Source organism: Octodon degus, unplaced genomic scaffold, assembly GCF_000260255.1.
Source record: "Octodon degus isolate 3935 unplaced genomic scaffold, OctDeg1.0 scaffold00078, whole genome shotgun sequence".
Lineage (NCBI taxonomy): Eukaryota > Metazoa > Chordata > Mammalia > Rodentia > Octodontidae > Octodon > Octodon degus.
In genome coordinates this window covers 8750110-8757552 of record NW_004524654.1, presented here as the reverse complement: position 1 = coordinate 8757552, position 7443 = coordinate 8750110, and the positions used below count along the sequence as shown (strand labels likewise).

The 7443-nt window shown below is 44.1% G+C and overlaps 1 pseudogene across 1 annotated transcript; it reads left to right on the top strand.

Annotated features, from left to right (window-relative positions):
* Positions 1 to 2129: 2129 nt before the first annotated feature.
* LOC101582212 lies at positions 2130 to 3150 on the top strand (annotated as a pseudogene). Its single transcript, XR_001117184.2, has one exon. The product of XR_001117184.2 is annotated as a 40S ribosomal protein SA pseudogene (transcript).
* Positions 3151 to 7443: the final 4293 nt, after the last annotated feature.

Below are 7443 nucleotides of genomic sequence, written 5' to 3'. Positions count from 1 at the left end.
AAAAAATCATAAAGACCTGGAATGAAGGGGGGACTTTATTCTTTCAACATTGACCCATTTTGTTCAGGTCTAACAACTCAAAGGCAGCAGAGTCATTGAAACAGGACTGTAAAACTGTAACACTCCTCAATTACTTCTTGTTGGCCAGACAAGCAAACCTATTATTTGACAATGCATCATGCTCCAAGATAGTAAACTTTATCATACAGAGGTCATGAGAAAAAGACCACAGGTACAGTTTGCTAACCTCCACTAGATAATTTTTCACAGTTATCATCCAAGCACTGTAAAAGCACAAAAGATATGTTATCTTCGGGCTCAGTTTATTATAACGTGTGGGTGAAACTCCCTATAAAACCACTTACTAGGTAACTGTTGTACGTTCTCCTGCACAGAAAGTCAAATCAGTAAAACATCTTTTTGACAGTGTCTTTTTAAGTGTCAGAAATAAAAGGACGTGCTCTTAAAGGAGAGGTAGCACACTGTTTATCATCCCCCCTCACTTTCCCACACGCACACACCAAGATCCCCATCGCCTCTCTGCATGCCAGAGACACTCAAAAGAATCCTTCTCAGTCATCTCGTTTCTTTTACAGCTGAGTATTTCACAGCGGAATTGTTCCTGGATAAAGCTGCAAGTAACATTAATTCAAGATACTGTAGGTACAGCATTTCAAGTACTACCAGTCACAGTATTCGCCCTCCTCTCCCCGCCCCAGTTATAATATTGAGTAAGACCCAGGAAACAAAATAAAAGGATGATGGATTTCCTCAGCAAAAGCTCTCAAGAGTCACAGATTTAATATTAGAGCCTAGGAGAGGTCGTGAAACTATAGCCCAAAACCTTGGCTTTTTCTAAGAGCCTATGTCTCTGCACAGTAATGTCTTCTTGGACCCTGGGGGCACTTTAGAGTTGGGGGAAGTCTTGCATGATTAAATCCCAGCATGTATAATGACATCCCAGGAAACTCACGGTTCACAATCCTATTCCCAAAAGGAAAGATGAGTTAAAGAGTGTGAGATAGGGAATTCCTCCCAGAATGCAATTCTCTTTAACGTTCACCTTTTCCTGTATTTCAACTAGTTTCAGAGCCTCTTATCCATTTGTGGGAAGGAAGCAACTTCCTAGAATGGCACATGCAGAAGCACTTATTTTCAAAGGAAATCAACACGCACACGGGGAACTAATTTTGTCTCCTCATGAAGATCTGCCGAATAAATATTGAGGAACTTATATGTTCCTAAAATAAAATAGGGACTGTGGGAGAATCAGACGGAATAGCATAAGCAATGATACAAGACCGTGACCATAGTTAATAGCAATGCATCATAGTCTTGAAAATTGCTGAGAGAATAGATAATTGTTCTCACTACAAAAAAAAATGATAGGTATGTGACATGATGTACGTGCTAATTGGCTGAACATAGCTATTCCATAATATATACATACAGCTGGTATCCTCAGCTTCTACATCAGATGATTCAAAAAATATTGGGTTAAAAATATTTTTAAGAAAAAGTGTATGCACTTTACGCATACAAAATTTTTCTTGTCAGTATTCCCTAAATAATCCAGTGCAGCACCTATTTACATAGCATTTACATTGCATAAGGTATTATAAGTAATCTAGAGATGATTTAAAGAATACAGAAGGATGTAAGTTATATAAAAATACTATAGCACTTTATTTTTTATTAGTACATGTTTGCAATACATAATGAATAGGTTCATCATGGGGAGTTGGTACATGTACATATCACACTTTAATCTTTTTTACTTCCCTTTTTATTTCCCCCATCTTTACATCACTTCCATATGCAAGAGGTCTACTTCCCTCTTTCCTGTTCTCTTTCATTTTGCTCTTTAAGCCAATCTTCATTCATTCATCTGTTGATGGGTACATAGGCTGTTTGCAAGATTTCGTTATTGTGAGTTGTACTATTATCAACACCAGTATGTGGGCATTGTTGTAATATGATGTCTTTAACTCTTTTGGAAAGATACCCAGAAGGGGAATAGCTGGTGTCATGGTTTGAGGTTTTGCAGGGTAAACAATACAATGCAATACATTTTATAAGATTATTTTATAATCACCCAAAGAATCATATACAAAGAGTACAAGAGCTTTCCGTGCTCCCCGGCAGGGTCCATACGGCATTGTTCTTGATTCCCATCGTAACTTAAAGGGAAACTTCACAATGTCCGGAGCCCTTGATGTCCTGCAAATGAAGGAGGAGGACGTCCTCAAGTTCCTTGCTGCAGGAACCCACTTAGGTGGCACCAACCTGGATTTCCAGATGGTGCAGTATATCTATAAATGGAAAAGTGATGGAATCTACATCATAAATCTGAAGCAGACTTGGGAGAAGCTTCTCCTGGCAGCTCGAGCCATAGTGGTCATTGAAAACCCTGCTGACGTCAGCGTCATATCCTCCAGGAGCACTGGCCAGCGGGCTGTGCTGAAGTTTGCTGCTGCCCCTGGAGCTACTCCTATCGCTGGCCGCTTCACTCCTGGAACCTTCACTAACCAGATCCAGGCAGCCTCCCGAGAGCCATGTCTTCTAGTGGTTACTGACCCCAGGGCTGACCACCAGCCCCTAACGGAGGCATCTTACGTCAATCTGCCAACCATTGCTCTGTGCAACACAGATTCTCCTCTGCGCTATGTGGACATTGCCATCCTGTACAACAATAAGGGAGCTCACTCTGTGGATCTGATGTGGTGGATGCTGGCCCGGGAAGTGCTGCACATGCGTGGCACCATCTTCTGTGAACACCCGTGGGAAGTCATGCCTGATCTCTACTTCTACCGGGATCCTGAAGAGATTGAAAAAGAAGAGCAGGCTGCTGCTGAAAAGGCTGTGACCAAGGAGGAATTTCAGGGAGAATGGACTGCACCAGCGCCGGAGTTCACTGCTGCTCAGCCTGAGGTTGCAGACTGGTCCGAGGGTGTGCAGGTGCCCTCTGTGCCCATTCAGCAGTTTCCTACTGAAGACTGGAGTGCTCAGCCAGCCACAGAAGATTGGTCTGCAGCCCCCACTGCTCAGGCCACTGAGTGGGTAGGAACCACCACCGAGTGGTCTTGAACTGTTCTGCCAACGCTTCAGCAAAGTGGGAATGAGGCTGATGAAAAATAAAACAATTTCTAAGAAAAAAAAAAAGTACAAGAAATCTGTCTACACAATAAAGACCAAAGAATCCTGCTGAGGGCCTGGATCCTAACATCCTGCTTGGGTCCAGCTGAAAACCAAGAGCTCATAACAATGCCTCCCACAAGTCCACCTAGAGGCCTACAGCCCACAATGATCCAGACCTGCTTCATGGATCTATGCTGGGAAGGCCCAAAGGTCAGTTGTAGGAACTACGAAGTCTATGCCAGCAGAATGAAGGATCCATGCTAGCAAACTGAGGGATGTGACTAGAGCTAGGAAGCAACAGTCAAGGTAAACACTAGAGTTTCCCCAAAGGTACAACAGCTGTCCTTGGCAACAGTGAAGTCCTGAGCTCCTCCAGCAGTGAGGAAAGCCTAGTTCCCATCAGGAAAGCCAACATGATAAGCTTCTCCACAAGGTTGAGCACATACCATCTTCCCCTCCAGAGCCAAGAAGCAATGCTCAAGATGAGGACCAGAGCTCCCCTAAAGTGAACCATAACCATTCTCAGTGACAACTAAGGTCTCAAGCTCCTCCTCTGATTAGAACAGCCCAGGAAAGGCAGCATGATGAGGTCCTTCAACAGAACAGCCCAAGAGGACAGCAGCTTCTAATAGCTCCAACAGCTTCTCCAAATGGTTTCCCTAACAACTTCTCCTGGCTCTTCTCCAATTCTGCCTCTTATGCTGCAGAGGCAACAATCCTCAGGTGGGCCTCCCATATCCAGCACCACACTAGTTCAATTCAGCTGGCTGTAACAAGTTGACCACCAATTAACAATCCACTATAGCTGGATTGAATGGAATTTCTACTTCTAGGTTTTGTTTGTTTGTTTGTTTGTTTTTGGTTTTTTTGAGGAGCCTCCATAATGAATTTCATAGGGATTGTACTAGTTTACATTCCCATCAACAATGGAGAAGGGCTCCTTTTTCACCCACCAACAATAATTACTATGTTGTGTTAGGTAAACCCCTTGAGCATTGGCGGATTTTGGTATTTTCATGAGCTAAGGAGCCAATACCATAGAACTAATACCCCCAAATACAAAGGACAACTATAGTAAAAACTACATCTTAGTTACTTCTCTCTTATCACTGAGACAAAATACCTGATACCCAAAATTAAGGAAGGAAAGGTTTATTTAGCTCAGTTTGTGGAGGTTTCAGTCCATACTCAGCCAGCTCCAAGGCAGGGTAGCACAGGGCTGACGGGCAACAGTTTGCGGGTGGTGGAAGATACGAAAAGCAACAAGAGCAAGGGGGCAAAAGAACAAAAGGAAAGAACAAGCCCTTTTTCCTCCATTACATTATATGCAGGCTACCCATCCTAGGGTGGGCCTAGCACTCACAGAGCCAATCCCAGGACCGGACAGAAAACCAGCTGATGGTTCATTCACAAATTTGAGATTCAGCTGCTTCCAAAAAGCCTGCCCCTCATGACCCCATGAGGCTTGGGGAGGGTATCTGGACACAAACCATAGCGAACTACTCACACACAATAAATGGTATAATGTCCATCAATTTAAAACATCAAAAAACAAATATTCTCCAGCCAGGACTTAGAACTACCAGTATCGGTTTGAATGGGGGTGGAGCTAAATTTAACAAAACAAAATGCCTTATCCAAGGCTGGATCTTTTAGGGATTTGAATTGCTCAAGTTGGTTTTGTGCTATTCTCAGGAAGAACAGTTTTCAGATTTCACTATGCATCAGATTCACATTTCTGAAGACATACTGGCATCTGAATTGAAGCGAGGTTAGTAGAAGGAGACCGAGAGGCATGGGAAAGCATGGCATGGTCAAAGAGCTACTGATCAATTTATTTGATCAACAAGCAAGTGTAAGATTCAGAAGGAGAGATAATTTGTGGCCAGATGTGGTGATGTGTGCCTGCAATCCCAGCTACTCAGGAGATAGAGGGAGCAGAATCACAAGTTCAAGGCCAATATGGGCAACCTAGTAAAACCTTGCTCAGAATAAAAATAAAAAATAAAAATGGCTTTAAGGTCACTGGTAGAGATCTTGCCTGGCAGGCACAAAGCTCTAGGTTCCATCCCTAGTGCCACAAAAAATAAGAATATTTAAAAATAAGTAGTTTTGGCTTTAAAAAAATCAGTTTCATGGAGGAAATCACAATTGGAGCTATCCCTTGGCAAATAGATAGAATTCCAGCTAGATCAAGCAAGAAAATGGAGAGGGGTCAGAATTCCAGTGTTCTCTAGCTTGCTGTACATCGCCTGGCATGGAAAGGTGCTCAAAAATGTTGAATTGAAAAGGTAAACAAAGTTCCAAGGAAGAAGGTCCAATTCAAGATGTGTTCCCAAAATTTTTATGGAAAAGATATAGCAGATAAAGTAGAAAAGGTAAACTGAGGCCAAATTAAAGTCTTGACTATCAGTTAAAGAATGTTAAAGAAATCCCTTAAGAGAAAGCCATCAGTGAATGTTGAACAGGATAGTGGCAAGGTCAAAATATGCTACAGGCATCACTTGGTAGAACAGAGTAAGGGAGGGCCCAAAGCAGAGGTCAGTTAAAATGCTAGCAAGCAATCCAGAATAAAATAATTCAGTGCACCACTGTGGGGAGGGAGAAGGGAGGAGACTTGTGGATTAAGAGATGAAGGTAGAATGGAGGAGGAGACCTATGAAAAGAAGAGCTACAGTGCTCTAAAGATTTTGGGCTTCGTGTTCTAGAAATCATGACCTCCTCTAGAAGTCACACAGCATCACTGTCACCATTCTGTTAACTGAAGTGGTCACAAAGGTCCACCTAGGCTGGGGGGACTGGACATAGATTTCAACTCTTACTGGAAGAGTGGCAAGGTTCTAGAAGATCACATGGGATAGGAAAGATTGCTGTGGTCTGTAACTGGTTCAATGACCTCCCTTCTCTCCCAAATTGATGTCTACTCAGAACCTCAGTGTGACAGTTAATTTTATGCGTCAACCTGATTGACTTGAAAGATGCCTAGGAGATTAGTAAATCACGTTCCTGGGTGTATCTGGGTAGGTCGTGGGGCCGGACCTTGACGGCTGCACCTGGTCCTTCGCTCCTTCCCCTCTGGCTTCCCCGTGTTCTGCTTCCCAGCTGCTTTTCTCTGCTGTTTCCTCCCACCATGCTGTTTCTGCCTTAGAGCCTGGGAACCCTGGACTAAAGTCTCTGAGACTCTGAGCCAATGCAAACCTTTCCTCTTTTACTTTTTTGTTTGTTTGTTTGTATTTTATGCAGTGTCTCACTATGCAGCTTGAACTCCTAGAGATCCTCCTGTCTTCAGCCTTCCTAATGCTAGGATTACAGGCATGCACCACCATGCCTGGACTTGGTTGCTGGCTCAGCACACCTGGGGGTGGGCCAGCATGGCATGTGGTGTTGGGATCAAACCCCACTCCGTGTGCTTGCCAAAGCAGACACTTAGTCTGCTGAGATGTCTCGCTGGCCCTCCCTTCCTCTTTTAAATTGTATATGTCCGATATTTTTGGAAAGCTGACCAATATTCTCAGAATGTGAGCTTATTTGGAGAGAGAAAGCTTTTGCAGATATAATTAAGGAACGGTCACAACAGATTACTGTAGGCCCTATAGCCAGTGATAGGTGTCCTTAACAAAAGAGGGCTTGGCACACAGACCCAGAACAGGCAGATGCAGGGAGGACAGAAACTGGAGTGAGGCTTCTACAAACCAGAAAGCAACCGGGAGCCACTAGAAACCAAGAGGTACAAAAGGACTCCCCCTTGGGCCATTAGCGGGAACATGCACTTGCCAGCACCTTGATCTCTGGCTCCAGAGTTGTGAGAGAATATACATGGGTATATTCTGTTGTAAGCCACTCAGTTTGTGATATTTTGTTACGATAGCCCTCAGAACCAATACACGGCTTCTTGTAGACAACATTGTCTGCCATATTTGGCGACATGGTGACTGGAGGGGCATTCTTGAAACATAGCATCTGTAGGGCAACCTGGACTACAGGGACAGGTTTCAATTCCAGGGCGAGCTCTGAGGAGTGTGCCCAGCATAGGAGATGCCAGGGCTCTGCCAGTTTACAATGTGAGGCTGCTGCAGAGAAATCTGGGCTGTGGATAGAGATGCAGGGTGTTGTGGGGGGATACTGGGAATCACAGTCAGGACATCATGCTTGCCAGGCAAGCACTGCGCCACTGCGCTATATCCTCAGCCCTAGAGATGCACTTGTAAAGCCCTGGCCATCAGCAAGTAGACATCGTCTGTGTTGCCCTTTCCCCCAGGGGCTGCATCAGGTGACCGCACACGCTTCCACTTTGTAATTATTTAT